At 45.7% G+C, this 22,001-nt stretch overlaps 1 long non-coding RNA gene across 1 annotated transcript in view; it reads left to right on the forward strand.

Annotated features, from left to right (window-relative positions):
- LOC121077996 overlaps positions 1-22,001 on the forward strand; it is a 48,901-nt gene that overhangs the window by 24,406 nt on the left and 2,494 nt on the right. Inside the window, exon 5 of the long non-coding RNA XR_005824408.1 lies at positions 7,614-7,691. This is a non-coding gene — a long non-coding RNA (uncharacterized LOC121077996). The remainder of the gene's footprint in view (positions 1-7,613; positions 7,692-22,001) is intronic.

The following is a 22,001-nucleotide window of genomic DNA, read 5'->3' on the forward strand; positions in this document are numbered from 1 at the left end:
TGTTGCTCTCCAAGTTGACGAACCAATTAGCTGGAGATGATGCCCTGTTGCTATTCTGCTCTTTTAATAGCACCACAGTGCTCCTTTGCTTCTTTGTAGCTCAAATAAACCAGGTGGAACCACACACGACTGCCTTCACACCAGACTCTATCCAAGCCTCATAGAGGGAACATTTAGCTGGCAAAGCGGAATGTGTTCCTCCTGAAGGAGGAAACCAATCTACCAACAAGAATACTCTCTGCAGATTAAAGCAGTTAATATATCTGGAGCAAACCCCCTTCTAAAAATGGCTCCAGCAGCCAGAAAGGAGATAATGAACCAGACACTGCCCCTACCCGCCATGCTTTACAAGCTGTGCAGTGTGTTGTCTCGTGAGCACAAGGGTGGGAGCTGCTCTGATCCGCACAAGAGTGACACCTTTCCATACCCCTGACACCCAATATTAATTCATACATGGAGAACAATGAAAAGCTTCTCAGAAAAGTGATGCTGCCACAGATCAGACCAATTCAAGCAGCTGCTGGATCAGAGCTCTGCCCTTTATTTATTTCCTGGCGACTTTTTCCACTACTTCTGGAAGCAAATAGTGGGGTTTGCCGGGCTGCAAGCTGAGCTTGCTGCTAAATCTGCTGGAAACGCTGAGCAGTGGATGCCACTTTGCCTTCTATGCTGCTGCATATGGATTGGTTCCTGCGAGAGATTCTGATAAATATTTTGACGGCCTTGTTTTATCAGCCACGCAGGAAGGCAATCATGAAAAGAAAAAAAAAAAAAGAAAAAAAAAGAAGAAGAAAGAGAAAAGGGGATTAAAATTAACAGTGATCTCAATTCCCTGTGTTTCAGTTAAACAACCTCATTAATCCTGTCTGCAGTGCATGTACTATGTCTGTGCTCCCCGCTCTGACAGGTCCCCAAATCACATTCACTGCCATTCATTATGTGCAATGGAATAAAACATTTATTCAAAGTCATGTTTTATTCCAGGGAGAAAATCTATTTCTGTAAACTCCAGACATCTTTTTAACTGTTACCACTTCCCTCCCTAGCCCTGGGCCTCGTGCCCAGGAGTTGAGTCCTGCTGGTCTTGGTGGGATCCTGCCACCATGAAGCGTGGCCGCAGTGGGATAGATGCAAGCTTCACGATATCTCACAGTGGCAGATAACACAGCCTGGTTTCAAAAATGTAACAGTTCTGGAGAGTTCTTGACATTTCTCATAATTCCTCTGCATGTCGCTGGGACTTGGACCATATCAGCCAGTCTGAGGAGGGATACATTATATTTTGTGTATGTCCATGGGAGTTTTCTTTTTTAATTTAGTGGGTTTTGTGTTAATGCTTGAATTTTGATTTAGGAATAGCAATAATGAAAAAGCAGCACCCCTCTTCCGAAATGCTCTCTGTTCTGTGATCAGAGCACTCTGTGACTGACCTTATTTTCTAAGCGAGGAACCATTGGCCAAAAGGTGCACGTGATTAGCTCAGGGTTTTTTATCAGACAACAGGAGGCTCTAGCTCTTCCCTACTTGCTTGACCAAGCTGCCTCTTAACTCCTGGGAATTTAACTCAGCTGTTAAGTGTGCAGTCTGTGAAAATGAGCATCTGCGGTTTAGCCCGTGCAGATAAAGCAGTGGTGCTCATTTCCAGCAGCGCTTTGCCATTGAAAGCCAGCCAAAACCTGAACTTGTTTTAAGAAGAACCTTTGAGAGCTGAAGGCAGATGGGAGTGCAAACAGATAGGAAGTCCAGGTTTTGGACTTTGGAGCGGGTCCCCTGCCCGCTTCGCTTATTGGCACGTTCAATAAATCAGCTCAGTGAAGGTGCAGGCCAAGCAAAATTCAGTGGAGCTCAGTGACAAATTTGCTGTTCAGAGCCTACAAATCACCCAGGGAGCCTTGTTACCCGTCTGGAGGTGGCACTCAGTGCTCTGCAGTGTGCGGTGCCTCTTGCCCTAGCACAAGGCAGATCTGCTTCACCCTCTGCTTCCTTGGCTCTCTGGTAGGGAATGGCATTTTGTTCCTGCATCAATGGCTGTATGTAAAAACAATGTCACAGAAGCCATGGCTATAACCTGGCTATTTCAAAACAAGACTTTCTACAAACAAGGGCCCGATATAGCCTAGATTTGTCTTCCCTTTCTCATCTAAGACCCAGCTATCGTCTTCTCACTGTCTCCCTGTGATGTGCTCACCACAGGAGAGACAGTCCCAAGCCATGGCTCCCCACAGTGCTCAACCAACACCTGCTTTCAAAATAAGTACGAGTGGAGTTCGGCTCTGGCTCTCTACAAAACCCATGAGAATGTTATAAACATCAGGACTCTGAGCCATGCATCAAATTTGGCTGAAAATGGCCAATGCATTTAGGAGTTATTAGCAGCAATAGTGTGTATGCTCAGTTAAACCTTGTTTTCTAAGGAATCTGGGCTAAAATATTGCTCAGACCTCTTAAGACAGTTATGCCCAAGTGCACACACTACTTTAAATTGGGAAGCATGGAAGCAAATTAAGGTTTTAAATCACCATAGGTCAATTACCGAGCGGCTACTGCAACCTGCTATCTCTGCTGAACTACTGTGCAGGCATGAACATCTAAATCAGGGCTGTTTAACCCAGAGCTCTCAAAACAGGACTTATTCAGTGCTGCTGAATCTCACGGCTCTGCAATCATCTTGCTTTCAAATCAATGTAGGAACAATAAGAAAGAAACTCTCACTGTGAGAAAGGTTCAAGTGCTGCTGTAGCTCTCAACCATTCTCAGTCACCCAACTAGACCCAAACTGTTGCTTCAATTCCTAGGACACAATCTATATTTTAACTTTTCCAGCAAGTAATTTAGAATATCTTGAAAATATCTTTGCCACCTTTCATCCCAGTTGCTTTCATAACAGGATTTACTTCTTTCTTGAAAACAAGCTGTCACTGGGTTGAACAGGGGTACTAGCCTGGTTGTGGTTAGGGTCCTACGTAGACTAGAATTACAATGAAGTGAGAGTAGAATTATAATTACCTGTCATCTGATTATGAAGCAGGTAGATTTCACAAGGCAGAAGGGACCTTAAATTTCTGTTCTCATAACCCCAAAATGGAGAGTATGGCTTTGGGCTTTTCTGATCTACAGCAGAACCTTTTTCCTAGAACTACCAACTACTCAGTTTAGTTTCTCAAGGGAAGAATCCATCCAAAATGAACTGTCAGCAGTAAAATAGCTAACTTTTGGGAAGAAGATAGCACATGCTATAAAAAACACGACCCCAAAACAGAATTTTCCCCTATAGACTGATAATGACTCATTTCAATGTCGAAAGCGTAATTGAATTGCTCCTTGCAGCAATTAGGAAAGTCTGTCGATGTGCAACTACTTAATTGTGTTTTGATACTGCAGACTCTCTGTGGCAAGCTGAAAGCACCATTTTGCCTGTGAAATTAGTTGCTTTTTACTGCTTATTTTTTTCCCAAAGTCCATGCTGAATCAGAATTCACAGAGATGGGGAGATGGTGGGAATTTTGTGGAGGCTACAGGCCAGAGTCTTGCTCAACCAGCTGAAATAGCCACTGCCCAGTGGCTTGTCAAACCTCTTGCAACTCATGCCATTAAACTGCAGTTGCCCTGTCCATTCTATTCAAGGTGAGGGTGGTTAGCAAAGATTTCTGGGTTAAACTGTTGTGCTAAACCATTTGTTGCATCTGAAGGGGATTAGGGAGTGATCACATATGGCGGCTCTTGTTAAACTCAGGCATCCTAAGAGAAAGGGATGTGAAATACATCTGGGCAGAAAGTACCATCTGGAGATGACCTGGGCTCACTGTCTGGGTCAAAGCAGATACGACTAGAAAAGAAATAAGAGTATGTCTTCTGTCTGTCCCTAAAGCCAAATGGGTAAGCACCTTTGATAAGGCTCACTGCCTCTTGGAGCTGGCACACGTGACTGATTTGTTTGGCTGAAGCAAAGGCACAAATCCTGAGGGGGCCAGATGTTAGACTAGCAAGAACAGAATTCACCTCGTTGCCACTCCAGTCCAGGCAAACTTCTGTTTAACGATGTTTCTCCTTGGTTCATCCCAAGAGGGGAAGGAAATAAAAAGGTTGTTTGTTCCTCTGCTAAGGGGAGTCTCAGAGACAATCAGAGCCACTGCCGGACAGTGTGCGGGACCAGGGGAATGAAAACTGTGCCCAGGAACATCAGGATTCCTTGTTAAGGGATTGTGCAGGGAAAAGCCAGCACGTCTCTGTGCTGCTCTGGCCGCCTGCCACATTTCGAAGCATGAGCCAGCTCTGTCTGGGCAGCTGGATCTGCTCGAGGACTCTGCCAATGACAAGGCAGCCAGCTTGTGATTGTGAGAGGTGGTCAAGCTGTCAGAAAGCATCCCTTTCTCAGAGCTGTTATGAGGGGGATACAAATGCAGAACCAGTTCCTTCACTCTGGCCAAGACCAAGCACCCTGGGCAAAGAGGCATCTCCACCTGCCCATCAGCCTTCGTGATTTGATGTGGGCAAGTGGGTGAAGAGCTGCTTTCATCTTGGCATCTGTTTTGGAAAGGCTGCAAGTTGTTTTTTTTTGTTGTTGTTGTTTTTAATCTAGCATGCCTTCACTTTAGAGCTGCAACTTCATCCTTTTATCTCAAGTCCTATTGTTAGCCAGCTGCAATAGTCAGCCAGCAGTTATGTTAGCACAGCCAACCTGTGACATCCCAGTTGAGCACACTATGAAATCATCAAATGATTCAATTCAGCAGCTGAAACATCCTGGAGGATGAGCTGTGCCCTCCAGGCCAGTAGATCTGGAGCTAGATCAGAGGATCTTAAAACCCAAAGAGAGTTCAGATCCAGGGCTGCTCTCAGGCCTGAACAATTCATGGCAGGATGTAGGATGCTTCCCTGAAAATTCTACCATCAACAGAGATGAGTGAACCTGGCCATTTTTTTGCAGTCAATATCCTGTTTGAGTCATGTGTTAGTATATTTTGTTGATAAAATACTGAATTTCACATATGGTGAGATACTGACATTTCTGCAAGAACTGTATTGTAACTAAAGAGAAGAAAGTAAATCCAGCCAAAATGGGAAGACTCGACTGGTCTTGCCTGATTAATGTTGTTAAGTAGATTTGGAGAATTGAGAGGAGTTAGGAATTTCTACTGGCTGGTGAATTAATATTCATTATGAAAGCCTAGCAGGAGTTTCACTCATGCTGCTTGGACTTGGACACCGTTTTGCTCCAACCAAGACGTTACGGAGGCAGTCACAAACACCAGAAAATGTGTCTGTGATGCCTTCAGGGAGAGACTGGTTCCAGAGGTGGTAATAAGCGCTGGGAGGCAGATGTGCCCACGAAATAGCTCAAAGGATGCCAAAGGACTCATTGCTCTCCTTTACAATGGAGAGAGAAGGAACACAATCAAGTTGGGTCATAACCCAAGGTGACCGAGAACATCTGAAAGCTGCGTTTTGGGGAACCTGGGAGGTGTTTGGGGGAACCTAAGAGATGTTTTGGGAATCTAGGAGGTGTCTGCTGCTGTTTGAGGCTGGGGGAGCTGCCCTCCCACCATGGCAGGACTGCCAGCCACAGCTGCAGCAGGGGACTGGCGCACCGCAGGCACTGGGGTTTGCCGGGGTTGTTGAGTGGCAGAGGGCACGTCGGGTGCTCCCTCATGTGTGCACAGATTGACTGGCACATTCCCCGGGGGAGCTTCGTGCCACGTGTCGTCGTGTGTGCCACGTTCAGCCCGGGCTGTCGGGCGGCTGGGAGGTGTCACAGGCCGTAGTTTCTCCGGCTGTGTAAATCTGATTTCTGAATGAATCACTGTCAAAGGGATTTCCTCGCCCCCAAAGAGACTGATAAATGTCTAGTTTTTTGTTGTTGTTTTCTTCTTTTTTTTTTCTTTTTCCCAAATGAGAAAAAAAAATGCATTGTTGAGGAGAATAGATATTTCATGTTGAAGCATTTTGTTTTCCTCGCTGTGCTGTGGAGATCAATAACACACCGTGCCTGAGCGTGGGAAGCAGCTGAGCGCTTTCTCTCCTTCTTGATCTGGAAAAAAAAAAAAAAAAAAAAAGAAATGAAAACTTCAATGAATCCCAGACAGATTTGTGGTTTTCTCGCTGAAACGAATCCCTCTCTTCTCCTTCCCTTCTGGTTCATTTCTCTCTTCCTTTTTATTCCCCAAAATAGAACACAGAAAAATTAATCTCCCTTCCAACCCAAAGTCTTTTTAATTTTTTACTTTTCTTACTTTAAAAAACAAAACAAAAACAACAACAAACAAACACCAAACTAATTCATTTTGGCAAATGTACCGATTTACCATTTGGGAATGAAAAATCTGAAATGGTTTGATTTTAAACTGTTAAAATAAGTCCAGCTGGCATTTAATGAATTTCTTTAGCTGAAGCCATTCCTGTCGTAACTCTGAGGAGTCTCTGCTCTTTCAATAGCCGGAACAAGGTTAGGAATAAATGATTTACATGCATAAAAATACTCACCCCAAATTCACCTGATCTAATTCTCAACCTTTGTATCTTTTTGCCTCTGTCATGGTAAATAAGTTATTACTTGTGTAGTTGGACCAAAAAAAAAAATTTTTTTTTCTCTTTTTTAAACAGCATGAATATGGCTTTGTTTCCAAATGTTGTCCACCCCCTTTAAAGGTGCCAAACTTTGTTTCAGACAAAGATCTGAAATAAAATGTCATGCTTTACCTTAGGAAGCTGTACTGATTGATGGGTGGTTCTTGAACCATATGCTGGATGTTCGCAGAGCACTAGGAGTTATGCACCACTACACATGGGGAAACTGAGGCTCAGATGGGGCTCTCCCCCAAAAAATTTGGTAGCAGTGGGGCCTGATTCCCTTCACTGTGGCACCCTGTTGACTGAAAGCCACAGCCTTTCCTTTTGCAATTATCACATGGCCCAGGTCTGACCTTTCACGTGTGCTGCCAGCGGCAGGGGAGACAGCACAGAGTCCAGCACACTGTCCTAAACCAGGCAATCAGCTCAAGAAGGGGAAAGAAAAGAGAAATAATAGAAAGAAACCAAGTTTCTGGAGCAGCAGGAATGGCAGCTGAGCAAGGCTCAGCAGGTCCAACCTATGTCTCCTGGTCCTGCCCGGAGCATCCCAGCCCTGGCCCAGGTGTGCAGGCTTGGGCAGGAGGAACCTGTTACAGCAGCAAGAGATGATTCTTCTTGCGTTGACGAATCCCCAGTGGCATGGGTTAATTGAATGGACATATTTCATTGAACACAGTCTTCACCATCTGTTCCATCCCAATTATTAATGAAAAAAAAAAAAAGAAAAAAAAAAGAACATATTTCTCAATTACAACAGTGGAGAAGGTGAGGGGATATATCTGTGGCTTTAAATCCTGTTGGTTTTCCATTAAGACAACCTCACAACTGGGATGTCTGATTCACTTCCTTGGCCCAGGCTCCCCATTCACTCATTTTTCTCTCTGAAACAGCGGTCCGGGGACTTCTGCAGAGAGGTGTCCCCAGGGTTGTCATCTGGCACAGGACGGGGACAGGAGGGCTGTTTGCTCTGCTCACGCCTGGAACCAAGGCAATGGGGGCAAGAGCATCCCATGAGCTGTTGTGTTGTTGTTTTTCTTTTCTAACAGGTGATGGAAATCCTACCTGCATACAATGCTGGATCCCCAGCTCTTCCTGAAGGAAAGCATCTTCCGATCTGAAATGAGGTATGAGTAAAAGACCTCTGATTTTTTATTGCTAATAACGGTTAATATGCAAACAGGCAAAAGTTGCACTCTGAAATGAAAGAGCTGGTGGTGTAAATCACCATTTCCAATCATCCCACAACTCTGGCTATAAGCACGTTTTGTTACAGCTCCAGCCACTCGCCTGGGGTGTTGGGAAGCTGGGAGAGGCGAGAGGCAGATGCCGAAGCAAATGCCTGATGTTGTCCTAGGAGATGATTTCCAAATCCAGAGGCAGGTTTGCTCTGACCTTTAGGAGGCAGAGCTGATTTGTTTTGTTGCTGTGCTGTGTTTTTGCTCTGTGTTCCCATTAATCATTTTCATTCAAATGAAACCTGCAAGCGTGCAATGTGCAGAACTCATTTCATCAAGCTTGTGTGTGCGTGTTTGTGCGACTTTAAGAAAATACCGCAGCTAGTTCTGTTAAATTATTAGTTCTGTATTTCTCAAATTTATTGTCACCCTCAGGTAAAATTGCTGCTGCAACTAAATAAAACCTCTGGAAATGAATTCTAACTCCTGACAGCCCTTAAGCCCTTGAGGCATTTAAATTCTGGATTTAGCGGCAGGATTATTACTTCAGTGCAGCAGTTAACCATGTCTTTAAGCAGAGTTGCCTGTAATAGTCAGTCCTGATCCCACAGCACTTTTACAATGAGGACAGGGAAATGGCCCCTTTTGTTACCGACTTTTAATGTAAGTGGTGGGATCAAGCATCCAGCACTGGTTAAAAGACATACTTCAAAGTTGCAGCCTGAATTATTTTGCACCCGGCTCCTGCTGCATTGTGAATGTACCTCATTTCCTGACCACAGCAAACATTTCCACGTACTCCTCTGTTTGTGTGCTGGTGCTTTCCTAACGGCAGCGGCACTGCAGGGGCTTCATTTTGCTCTCGCTGCTTTTTCATGGTTTCAAACTATCTTTATTGCTGAAGTCACCTTGTCCATCTGTGCCGTTTCAGGAGATGCTAATGGGGCCTTGCACGGCTCAGCTCACACGGCTCTGACTGCGGCCCCAAGCCAGCGGGGCTGGGGATGGCAGGAGGGGCTGGGGATGCCAGGAGGGGCTGGGGGCTGCCGAGTCAGGTCCTGCTCCTGGGTGCCAGCTGGTCCTGGCCAGCAAGCTGAGGGATGCTGAAGCAGGAAGCCAGTGAAACAAGCCAAGAAAAATGTCAGCATCAACACAGATTTTTCTTCTTCATTCATGTGGATGCTGTATTAACAGCCCAGGCTGTACCCCCTGCCTCTTCTTTTGAGACTTGTGTCTTGAGCGCCTGTCTTTTTGCAGAGGCAAAGCATTTCATCTGCTGGTGCACCGGAGAGAAGGGAGCATGCCCTGGTGACAGCACCCGAGGCATGGTGGTGCTCCTGGGGAAGGAGGTCCTAGGCTGGGGAGCCAAGGGCAGCACCTCTAGCCAGCAGGTACCGTGCTGATTTACCACTGGAGATAAATGTGTCATGGGGACAAGCAGTGGAAAGACTTACTGATAATATTTGAGGTCTCGGCAGGCAGCTCTGGGATCTGATGTTTAGCAGAAGGTCCTGAGTAGGAGGCAGGATTGAAATGTCACCATGCTCCTTGTTTTGTAGCTTTTCTGAAGATGATCTTAACTCTGCATTAGTCTTAGCCCTGATGAAATCCCCTGTGGGAATGCTGACAAATTAACGACCACTTGAACTCTGAGAGAGTTTCTGGCCAGCCTCTGCAGATCCCACCAATAGCCAGGGCCAATCGTGATGTCTGAGTAATTCGAGGATTCATGGGTCAGGATTGTCCCTCTCCCCCTCCCACCCCATACCCAGCTTTCACAGATTAAAGACGTGATCAGTCTTTGGGAGAAGGAAAATCAAGGCTCGCTCTGCCCAGAGCCAGTCACATCAGTGCACAGTCCAAGCAGATTTTTCTTGCTTGCTATTTGTGCCCAGCTCCTGCTCAGTGCAGCTGCAAGACGTTTATAAACAGACTTAAAATACATCTGCGCTAATTGCTGACTACTTTGCATGAGGACCAAATCCTGAAGTAGACCAAAGTGATGATGATCCCCAGACTTCTTAAAGATGCCCGTTTCTCAGCTCACAGGCAATCTTGGTCAAGTCCCTAATGGAGAACACATAATTAAGATAATTAGCAGTGAGACACTGAATTACTAAAGCCTGTGGGACTTTTGCTGGCTTGTCCCAACTTGTTCCTCACCCAGCATCCCAGAAGTGAGGGAGCAGAGGCAGACAGCATAGGTGGGCTGCTGGGCTGAGGGATGGACCAGCCCTGGACCAGCTGGGGTTATGAATGGGGACTTTGCAGTAGCCCTGGGGATGCATTGGGCATGGCTGAGATGAAGGCAGCAGCTTCTGGAGTAGCACTGGGAGGAGACAGGGATAGGGACAGGTAATGCCAGGCGTAAGCAGGGGACCATGGCGCTGCTTTGTGTGTCTTGGTGCTCTAGAAAGGTTTATGAACTGGAAACCAGGGCTGCAGGAGAGTCAGCCAGGATCCAGTGCAGCGTTCAAGCTAATTAGGCCTGGGGATCCTGTGCTGAATAACACCAAGTCCATGCACACAGATGTCTCTGCCCCTCACTCCACTGAGCTGCGTAATGGAGAGCTGCCTGTTTGTGACAATTCAGAGCAGTGCTCCGGCTGGAAGGCCAGTGTAAATTAGGTGGCATGATGAAAATAGTGAGGACGTAACTGATGGGCTTAGCATTTTCTAGCTGGGCATACACAAATGCCTAAGCATCACAAATTTAAACTGAACAAAAGCCTTCAGTCCTCTCCTCAGTGTGCTTGTGTATCCACTGACAGGCACTAACACAACATTAGAGGCTAGCCAAAATAGCTTTTACAAGCCTGATGCACAGAGCAGCGCTCAGAAACCTTTCTCTGCTTCCAGGTGTGTCTTGGGCCTGTGACAAAATGTGTTCATACCTTGGGAGAGGTACACAGACCGCATGTGAAACTGAAGAGTAGGGTTATGTTAATGTGTCACAGAGCCAGAGCTGTTTTGCTGACTGCGGTCAGTTCAGTCCCATCCCTTGTACATCTTCCTGCTGGTTTTGGTCACAGCTTTGGAGTGCCACCGTGAAAACAAACTAGTTTTTGTGGCTCAGGTTTTAGACAAGGACATTTGTCAGCTTCCACGGAGAGCACGTAGAGCAGGATGTGTGTCTGTCACGGAGTGGAGCCTTGCTGCCCAGGAGGAGGGAGGGAGCTCTGGCACGTAGGACCTTCATGGTTGTTGGACAAGAGCTGGGCACAGCTGGCACTGTGCTCGGGGATGGCTTCAGAGTTTGCTGCTGCCGATCTGGGCTGCGATTGCTTTGTAGAGCTGAGAGTTATGGCTAATTAATCTGCTGAGCGATGGAGGTAGGGGGCAAACCCACCCCTCCTGGGCCCAATTCCAGTCACAAGCACTGCAAGGCCCTGGTCATTGCAAATGTGAAACTGCATAAATAGTGTGCTGCCAAGTCCCTGGTCAGGTCTGAAAGGCTGTGAGCAGCTTTCCCTTCCTCTCCCAGCAAGGTTAAACAGAGAAAGGGGTGATCTTTCCCTTCCCATCTTCCTTCCCCATTTTCTAAGTTTAAGATCCATATAGCTGCTACAGAGGCAATGAAATAAATGGTTCATAAAGGTATATTATTTTCTGGAGATGTAAATTGTGTGGATGTGCATGTATGTGCACATACATAGGCATGCAAATTATGTATTTTAATTATCCTCATAAACGATGAACGTGCATCTGGGCATGACTGTGAGCCAGGAACAACGCATTCATTTGCTCACCGTTGCTTTATCCCTTTTGACCTTAATTTGAATCCCTCCAAGCCGGATGGTTGCATCTGGCAGGGCGGCTGTACCTAACCTGCTGGGACCAAAAGCCTGACGTGGGGAAACGCCGTGCCATCCATCTCTGCCCGCAGCCTGGCACTACCTGATATTCTCCCAAGCCCTCCCTCGTTGCCCTGCCATCTCTTGCTTCATGCATTCAGTCTGTGTCTGCCCTGATTACTTACAGCAAGAGGCTGAAAGCGTGAAGCTCTGTCCCATGCCTGTGCAGCCCAGCCGTGGCTCTCAGCTGCTGGGTGGGGTAAGGACCATGCAGTAGGCAAGGATGTGCAGGAAAATGAGAAGGGGCTCGTTAATTCCACCATCATTTCCCCGGCATGCCGTGTGGCTGATGAGCTTGTCACTCATCAGGTGACAACAAGGCAAAAGGTCAGGTGTTGCAAACAGTGGCCAAGGAGCTTGGTCTGAGTAGCGTGACTGCTGTCAAAGAGGGGCTCTGACTCAGTCCGGTCCTTTATATAACTTTGCTGCAAAACTTTTCATCCTGGAGCCTGTCTTCTGCAGACTTTCCCAGCCTAATGTGCAAAATTATCCCCCACAAATGTGCAAAATTATCTCCCCCCTTTCAGCAAGCGTGTTTTCAGCAGTTAGTCTTAGTCTGAGCCTCTGCAAGCTGCTTGGTGGAAAGGAAGATGGAAAAGGACCGGGGTGGGGGGATGCTGTGTGAAGTGCAAATGGAGGGCTGGTTCCTTAACCCTGTTTCCAAGGGGTGTCTGCAGAGGATTTTTAGGAACAGCTCCAGGAAAAGGGTGGTGGATCATGTCCCGCAGCATCCTCTCTCTTCCCCAGCAGCACAGGGACGGCTTTTTCAGTCTCTTCCCAAACAAGAGGTCAGCACCAACTTTGCCGCATCTGAACAAAACTGCAGCGGCTCCCCTTGCAAACCCAGATATAACAGGTTGTTTTGCAGTAAGCAGGATAACCTATTGCTCAGTAACATGGTGCCTGCTACCACTGCACCCGTTTGAAGTACATTTTGCTGTGAAAAGATGGCTCTGTGTGATGCAGAAAAAGGTCCTGTTTCCATCAGTATACCTGCCCAACAAGGACTGAGCTGGAGTTTGAGCTGAGTGGGAGCTCACCTGCTTTTACCACTTGTCTGCTATTTTTCAGGTAATCCTTTTCTTGCTTAAAAGGGCTATTGACTGTCTTTTTGGAAAAGACACTGTCTTGGAACTGGGGAAAGAACAGTAGTTGAAAACACATAATTGAGCTATAGAAAAATATAATTTATGAAAGGAAAAATAACTACTCTAGTCAGTTTATTAACCCATGGCATGATTTTTTAATGGCAGTGTTATAGGTTAATTAGCATGTGTGCTGTCCTTATGCCTACCAGAGTTATTCACAAGGGATCATAGATCATGGTCTCATTAGGTAGGCCTCCCATAAAGACAATCTTTTTGTAAGTGGCTTAATATCTGTGTGTGTGCATGGAAATTTTTTCCTTTATCAGTGGAAAAAAGAGACTAAAGGGCCAGAAATGGAAATACTTTCAAGTGACACAAAACCTGCACTCTATTGAAATTCTGATTGGGTGCTTAGAGATTAATTCTTTTCTCTTGTATCTTTCTACACATTGGATTTCTCAGCCTTGCTTAGCACTGAATTCAGGCACTGAGAGCTGCAAAATGTTTAGTTCCCTCTGAAAGACCCTGCTCGCTGTCCTAGCTCTTGTGCCTTAGAGGTAGCAGCCAGACTGGCAGTGATCCACCTCCCTTTGAACATCCCCGCACGGTGCGGTAGTAAAACCAGATTAATGTTCTGTGGGCTCTGCCCGCGCTGACTGAACACAGCAAATATCAAAGGTAATGCAACGTTCCTGCTTGGCGTGGAGGGAGAAAATGCAGAATGACCTTTCGTCTGTGAAGGTGAACTGAAACGGGAAGCGTGTGTGTCTGGGATCCAAGAGGCAGAGGGATGTTGGCCCTGGCTGAATCTCCTGGCGTAGGTCAGGAGGGAAGGCTGAGAAAAGCCCTGGTTTCTGTGCTTTGGTCACTGCGTGCGTGCCACACACTCGTGACACATACATCCACACTCTCTGTGCTTCCCCATAGCTCAGAGCTGCCCTGTTCTCCAGAAGTAATGGGGTGGCTGTGGTATCATAGCAGAAAAGCTTGGTTTCTGCTGGAGCTCCCAGACTGCTGGTGGTCCCCACCGTGCTGGTGTGAGGAACTCTGTACCCTGATGACTGGCTGGTTCGGTTCCCAAAGGGCTTCCTGCATTAAGAGGTGGTCACTCCCACCTTGGGACACGTATCTTTGAGAGAATCTGATCCCCTAGGTCTCCTCTCTCCAGGGCAGGGTTGAGGTTTATGCACTGTGTCCATGTCCCCCAGCCACACTCGCACTATGCGTTTGCCAGGAACCTGGACAGAGCACCAGGCTAAATGGGACTGTGTGAGTTCTGGACTGCAGCTAGCTCACATTTGGCTAGTCTCTGCAGGCAGAGTGAATCCGTAATGACTTTGCAGGCAGATGGTAAAAAAAGTTTGGTTTACTGCTTATCCTGCTAGACTCAGGCTGAGGGTAAAAAGCCATAACTGTCAAAGCTATTTGTCAATTTGCTTTCTTTGGAACACTGTAGACACCCCTGAAAGGGAAAAAAAAATATCAGGGAAGTTCATTTAGTTTTTTGAGTACTGCAGTCTGCTTCACAAAAGATCTCTCAGGATGAAGAATCCATAAGGTTTATAAAAAAACCTTGCTTTTTACTGTGGTTTTGTGGGGAAGGAATACTGCCCAAGTTGATAGAGACCATACCTGCATCTTCTTTTGAATGCAGAAAAGCAGATAACAGGCAAGACTAAAGAAAATAGTGACCACTTGATTCTTGGAGAGAAGCCCAATTGCTTCATTAGAGAAGAGCTGTCACATGCTTGTTTCTTAAATCCTGCTAAATACCTGCTTAGCAGCATTATTGACAGGCTTTTCTCACGAACACTGAGCTGTTAAGCTGCTCCTAGTTTACAGCAAGAGGTTAAAGGATTTCTCAAAGCTCCCAATGAAAGCCTTACTAACTGGATTAACTGCTAACATGGATTTAGGCTTTGAGTCAGATTAACCCCAGCTGCTCAAAGCAGGTTCCTCTTGTTCATCCTTTCTTCCCTTTTTCTTCTCCTTTTCCTCTCAGCTTTACCCTTTTTGTTTATCAGGAATAATGGAAATAATCTTTGATGGTTATGTGCATGATGCATTCAGCAGCCCCACTCACTGCTGTGCGAAGGCCACAGTCCCAAAGGTGGTTTCTCAAGTGAAGATCTGCGCTAGCTCTTTTTGCAGTAACTGCAGTGCAGGAATCCGTTAGCGAATGCTGAAGGTTGGCAGGAGAAAGCAAACAGAGAGGTAGGCTGCGAGGAGCCAGGGGCACAGCAACATGGTCTCTCTTCCCTGACCAAACTGGCATAGGAACTGATTCCCAGCCCAGAAGAGAGCTCAAGCCAGCACGTTGCTGCTTCTCCATCATCTGCTTACTGCATGATTCAGACCTCTCCATTATCTGGTTTTCCAGCGCATGACAAGCCACACGATGGCCACACAACAGCTAGCACATTGGGAACATGGCAAGGAGTCGCGGCACTTGGCTGCCCCTGGGGAGCGACTCTTCTCCTGGGGCCACTGGGAACCCCCCCCAGGGTGGTGGCATGTCCCCAGGGACAGAGCTGTCTCTCTCACTTAGCTCTCTCTGTCTTCTGTGCTGGCTTGGCTCTAAGTCCAGCTGGCCCAGAACCTTGCTGTTAAACAGAAACTAAAATGTAAAAAACTCCTGTGCAGTGTGTGTACCCCATTTATTAGCAGCTGAGGGATTTATCACCCATGATTTTCCGGTGCCCTGGCAGCAGCTGGGTCTCACCGTATCACCGAGTTCCTGTGCAAAAAGGGCTCCTTCTGAGCTTTCTGTCTGATGATCCCAGTGAGTGCTCAGGAGATCTAGCAGTCCCCTGCCCTCCTCTGGGCCCCTTGGGGTTTTATGCATGCCTCTTGTTCTGCTTTGTGGCTCTCCCTTTCTCAAACTGTTCCAACTCTGCTCATCTGAAAGCCATCAATGGGATCGAGGTGACCCTGCTTTCTCATTTTCCTTGAATGCTGATCAGCTCTCCTGTGATTTTTTCATCCTGCCTACTTCTTAATCTCACCTCCTTTGACTCCCTCCCAGCTGCCTTTATCCCAGTGTAATCCATTTGTATCTGAATTGCCAGCCTTCATTTCTGGTTTCCCCTCTGCCCTCCTTACCCCCACCACGTGTGTCTCTAATCTCCCAGTCCACCCACTCCCCTTCCCTCCAGCACATCAGGTTCCCTGCTCTCTCCCTGGTCTGCACCAACCCTCTCCCAGCTGCTCAGCATCACCCTGATCGTGGTTTATCACTGCCAGGTAATATCTCACACATTTCCTTCACTGATTTCTTCCCAGCTGTCACCCTTAAGGGAACCCGCATCACCCATCCTGTGCTTTCTATCAACAAATGCTGATTTCTTTAAACTACTCCAGGTATGTGACACAATTAACACTGACACCCAGAGGCTCCGGTCTCTGCAAGACCTCTGAGCAGGAGCACGTTTCTCTCTGTGGTGCTGGTGGACTTAGAGATACATTTGGGAGCCATCCATATCCTGCCTCTCCCCTTTGGACATCTGAACTGTTATTCGTGGAATTCCTTATGATTTGGCATTTTACAGCATGGGTCTGTCATATCCCTTTTATATCAGATGATAAAAATAATGTTTCCTAGCCCTACGGCCTGCAGTGAGACTGGCAAAATTAAAAGGAGAGGGGAAAAAATAAAATGAAAATCCATCAAAGAAAAAGGCTGGAAGAAAGGGAGCCAGTTACAGGGCAGGGAGGAGAGTCATCCTCTCGGATTTACTGCAGAGACTGGGAAGGGTTATGGTAGGTGCTTAGGAGTGTGGCAGGATGCTGCCATAGCTATTAACTTAGCACTTTCCTCTCTGGCTCTTTTCTGGGGTGTAAACTCACCAACCTTGTGGCAGGCATGAGAAGAGAGAAGTTGTAACCTGGTCCTTGCCCTTTCTTCTTACAAATACTACAGAGCTCTTCCGAGTTTTATGCAAATCGAAACAACCTGAAGTTTCTCCAGCTAATTCCCTCTACTCCTTTAATTCCCTTGAGCCAAAGGAAGCAAAACCTTGGATGCAGTGACAAGACTTTGCTTCCCACTGCCCGACATTCAAATGCCCCTTTACTGAAGATGTATGGGCTCTGCCTGGGGAAGAGCCCTGACTCCAATCACACAGCAGTCGGGAGGCCCCCTGCCCTCCTGATCTTCTCAAGGGGCTGTTTCTGAAGCTGCTCTACTTAGCAACTGTGGCATGAAAGCACTTGAGTGTGACTAAGTGATGCCTTGATGGATTTCCTACCTCTAATCCCAGGCGCGTTATCCCAGTGTTGGCATTAGAAGAAGAACGATGAATTTTAATAGCAAATGGGAGTCTTCCCAGTGGCCACGTTCCCCCTAGGATGGAGACATCAGGCAGAGCTACCAGCTGTGAGGTCTGAAATGGGCTGTGGCCATCCCTCCGCCTCTGGAGGCAGCCCAGGGTTGTAAGTCGAGCACTCCCATAAGCAGATCTTGACCCATTGAGCTCCAGGACTCTGCTGTGCCCACAGGACATGGCTTAATAGTTTCACCCCTGGAACAGGGCTGACTGGCTTGTGGGGCCAATTCCCCTTTAGTCTGCTCCTCCAAAGCTGATTTAAATTAGTGCTTTGTATTAGAAACTTAGCTTGTGATTTTTAATAGTTAAGAAATGTCTTCCAGATATTATCGGTTTGGTTTTTTTTTGGCATGTAATGAGCGGGTAGCAAGCACTAATAGACGGTTCTCTCTGACCATTTTCGGCAGTCACCTTGCCTACTTCTTGCTGACACCGTTCTTGCAGTAATTAATGAGTTGGCACATTACTGGGAGCCTTGTCAATGAATTAATCTCTACACAAAGGGAACAGCTGAACACAGGTTCCTCTTGTTGTCTCTGGCAAACGGGAGATGGAGAGCCTGCAGGGAGGGAGCTCCTGCTTCAGAGGTGGCTGAAATTACATTTATTTTGCATTTTTTGATTCTATTATTTATGTTTTTGTCCTCTGAGTTTTCACGTGTCTGATTAGAGTTTCTGAGTTTTTTTTTTTTTTTTTTTTTTTTTTTTTCCTGGTGAGGGAGTGTGGTTTGTTATTAACTTGATGCTACTGGAGCAGAGAAGAGATTCAGCTCCATCAGTTATGAGAAGGCATCTATGTGGAAGCATTTTGTCCAAGCAAGAGAATAAAGGTAAGCTCTAGGAGGATGATCAACCCACGGGGCTTGTTCTTGCCTGGTCATGCTGGGCCAGAGGCTGGAAGTTAAACAGTGAGGTGCAATAGTGCTTCTCTACAGGGCTCCAGACATACGCTTTATCCCCACCAGAGAACAGGTAGCCATGAAGGCAGCAAAGGAACAAGCTCTTCTTCCTCCCGAGCTCAGCAGATTGCAGGGGGCCCTGTGGCCTTGTGCTGCCATCCTCTTCTGTATCCCTCCCAATGCTCAGCAACCTGAAAAAGCCTCTCAGGACAGCTCCTGACTAACTCTCCAGAAGGAGCACACATCATGCAGCTGACCTTATGCTGCTCCCGTTCTGCCAAAAGTTTTTAGCTGTTGATTAAACCCCTCAATGAAATTCAGTCATTGTAGTCCTTGATTTCCTAGTACTTGAGAAGCTGTCAAGGGAGGGAGAGCAGTAGCTTCTGAGAAGAAGCCAGCTCTGTATTAGAGTATTCTTTGTTTTTATATTAATAAACAAGAACCAGTGAATTCAAAGGTTAACAGACATTGTTTATCCTTCGTAAAGTTTCAAGTAACTCCAAAATATCCAGCACTGCCTCTGCGGTTGTGAATCACCTGGGCAGAAGGCTATTTAAACTTTTCAGTTTAGGTGCTGTTCCTTGATTGAGACAGAGTACTTGGCTAATACCCTGTTTATGGAGTGAATGTTGTATTAAAAGTCCTGGGGCTGCTGGTATTGATCCCAGTATTGGCATAAAGTAACTCATGCCTCTGTTAGGAAAGAAAATGGCATAGTTGCTTGAGGGACAAGGTGGTCTGTGAGAGCTAAGAAGTGGAAGTTTCCTTAGTAGCTGGGAGTGAGGCATAGAATTTTTCATCTGGGTCAGTATTTACTTGCTCTTTCCTCTCTACTTTCTATTCTCAGCTAGCCCTGAGGAAAAATCTTAAGGTTATAGGATACCTCTGCTTATGTGATTGTCCAGGAGGTTGGGCAATGTTCTAAACCAAAGTCGAGTCTATCCACATGTAACGAGGAGACCAGTTTAGGCAAGGAAAGGATGGAAGCCAGCTACAGTTCTGCACTGAAGCCACAAAGTTGTCAGGGGAGAGGTTTGATTATTGCCTGCCTGTGGGATGCTCGCTTTCCCCAGGACTGTGCATGTTTCACTTTCACTGTCACTAAGAACATTTCAGTGATAAAACAAAAGAAAAGTAGCATGACTGGTTTTCGTAAAAATATATTTCTCTGTTAGGCTGAAAAGGGAATCCCCTAGGCCTTTCCTTTTCTGAAATTATCCAGGTGCATCAGAGCATTTCCAAGTCAATTTGTCATCAGCTCAAGGACTAACTGTCTGTAGTAACAGAGAGGACGGTGCTATTGGGTGCTAGCCCTTTCACGTTCAGGTTTGTTTTACCCAGCTCCAACCCACAGCATCAGAAAGGCTTTCACGGTATTCCTCCAGCTTCAGTGGTCTAGAATGAGCTGGATTCTACATAGATCTTTCAGTTATACTTTTATTAATGTAGAATTACACTAAAATGTCAGCTGGAAGAACACATGAATCCTGTACTTATTCCTAAGGACGTTATTATGGTCGGTGATGCAGCTAACACACACATGTCCAGTCCAGCGTGGATACAGTGCCTGTCTTACTCTATTGAACTGCTAAACTATTTTTGGTTCACTTAAGTGCTTAGGAACTGCAATGATAAACAGACCAGAAATTTTTACAGAGCTGAAATATTTACCTTGCCTCTACCTTGATATTGCAAAATCCCTAGAGGTTTACCATAAAATGTTCTTGTTTGTGACCCCCAAGAAAGAGGTAGACAGAGCCCAATTTAATGGTTGAATGAAGTTGCTCTACTGCATTCCCTTCCCTCTGAGAATTTGCACACCAGTTGGTGTTACCCAGCTAATTTAGTTGGTGAAACTGGTTTATGGCAAGAGAGAGGCTCCCTCTGTAGTCCTGAGTGTGAGAGAGATGTTTCCAGAGGAAAACTCGAAGCTAGGAGGTCGCTCAGCTCTTTCAGATAAAACTTTCTACAAAGATTTGTTGTGTGGCTGCAAGTTCACAAACCAAGCTTCATCTTTGGGGAAGGGATGAAGGAAGCTTGCCAAAAAATTAAAATAAAAATAATAAAATAAAATAAAAATGATCAGACATCCCTAACGCTTGAAATCACGTTGCATTGCCACTTGCATTAAATATGCCTTTTTAGGTTAGTAAAGGCTATACCTGGCTCTTTCTGTTGTATCATGGAGCAGGGATTTCCAGTGGTTATTTATGCTTAATAAAAAAGTGTTTTCTTTATAGGTCTTCTAAGCAAGTTCTGTTTTAATTACACTGATTATCCAAAACTACTTTCTGAAATTAGAAAAGCAAAAATGCCAATAACGGATTTTTTTGACCATACATGTGCTATATCATCTCATTCCTCTTTCTGAATTTTATTCAGTAGCTATCAGCTTTGTGACTTTCATCAATGGAGAAAACTCTTTATTATCCTTACAGTCCTTTTTAAAACTATGTTCATTTTTTCCATTTCCTTTTGATCCTGAGATCACAGCATTCACCAAGGAAATGACTCTTGGTTTCCTTAGTGCATAACATGTTGGTATTTTCTGTATCCCAATATTTTGACTCTGGGGCAAACATTTAAACACCACAGATGCTCTGAGCAGATGCGTCACGGTGTTTGATCATGCTGAGCTGATTGAAATGACCTGTGTGTTCTCAGGCTTCCTTCCCCTCACCAAATGTTAACGTTTATATTCTTTTGGGCAAATTATTCCAATCAATACCAGAAGTGGAACTAATACCAATACCGGAACTAGTACTGATCCAGGTATCAGTACCAACACTGGATCTGATACCAGAACCAATACCAGAACTGGGTAGCCAGGCCAGCAGTCTCATCTCTGCACTGCTACAGCATAGGGACAACTTCTTGCCGTTACTGATAACAGAGAATTGCTCAGACACAGAGAAAATAGAAGACAGGACAATGTGACTTCACCTACCTGAAGGACCCCTCTGTTGGATGCACTCGGGCACTGACATAAAAGTGAAAATAAAATGCCACGAAAATGTTGAGAGAGATCAATACAAGTCTGAGTCCTGAGAGTAGCTCTGGAGGCAGAAGAGTGAGTCATGTTTCAAACAAGTTTTTTGGCTCTGATGAACACATGCCAAAGAAACTTGTTATTAACGGAAAAAGGTGGATATGGCAAAATGAGGAGAGAGAGGAAACTTCTTTCCTCCACGGAAGTCCTTGAAGAAGTGACTGTTGCCTTTGATTTCAGAGTAAGGTTTGTAAGGATCAGCTGATGTTTAGAGGAGATGAGAAGCTTTGAAAAGTTTTTGTTTGTTTTGGCCTAAACCTTCTTCCCCTCTTCCTCTTCCCACTGTGCCCACGCACAAGACCCCCTCCATGTTTGTGTCTCTGTATTCGCTCCCATGGCTAGGGGCCTCAAAGACTCAGAGACTTTCAAAGAAACTGTAATGAAAGCAGGTCACTTTTCCGCAGCTTTTAAGTCTGGTTTCAGCTCTTCTGCTAAAACATAAAAATGCACAGCAGAGCTTTGTAATACTATCAAAGAAGAGAGGAGACAGACTGTTTTTTTTTTCCTATTTTCAGGGTTTCACAGCTGACTCCAACAGGTGCTACGTTCCTAGCTCTAAAGGGTCTTCAATAAATTCTGATTTTTTTAATTTTTATTTTATTTTATTTTATTTAGATAAAAGGCAAATAGACTTGTGAGAGGTAACAGGGAGTTACTAGTGACTTAGTGAAGCTAAATTCACATTGCCTTCCTCAGGTTCTTCCCCTAAGAAACATAAATCGGTCTAGAGAAATCAGAAAGGGGGCACTATTAACAGGTCTAAAATGTGTAAATGGGGATACTGTGGATAGGATAGCAGAGCTGTGGACGGGATAGCAAAGCTTCTGACAGCTCTCAGCCTTGCTTCTAGTCAGATTCACTTGGTTTGGCTCAAATCCACTGGTGTGACCCTCTAAAAAATGACATTGTTCTTGGATTTGCCTGTTATTGCAAGTTTCCAGCTCAGTCCTTGTATGGGGTAGACCCAGTACCTTCTAATCTCGAGCTCTGAAACTGCTGGTGAACAGCTGCAAGTGGGAAAGATGGTGCAAAACAGGGGCTACAG

The sequence above is a fragment of the Cygnus olor genome, chromosome 14 (genome assembly GCF_009769625.2).
Source record: "Cygnus olor isolate bCygOlo1 chromosome 14, bCygOlo1.pri.v2, whole genome shotgun sequence".
Taxonomy (NCBI): domain Eukaryota; kingdom Metazoa; phylum Chordata; class Aves; order Anseriformes; family Anatidae; genus Cygnus; species Cygnus olor.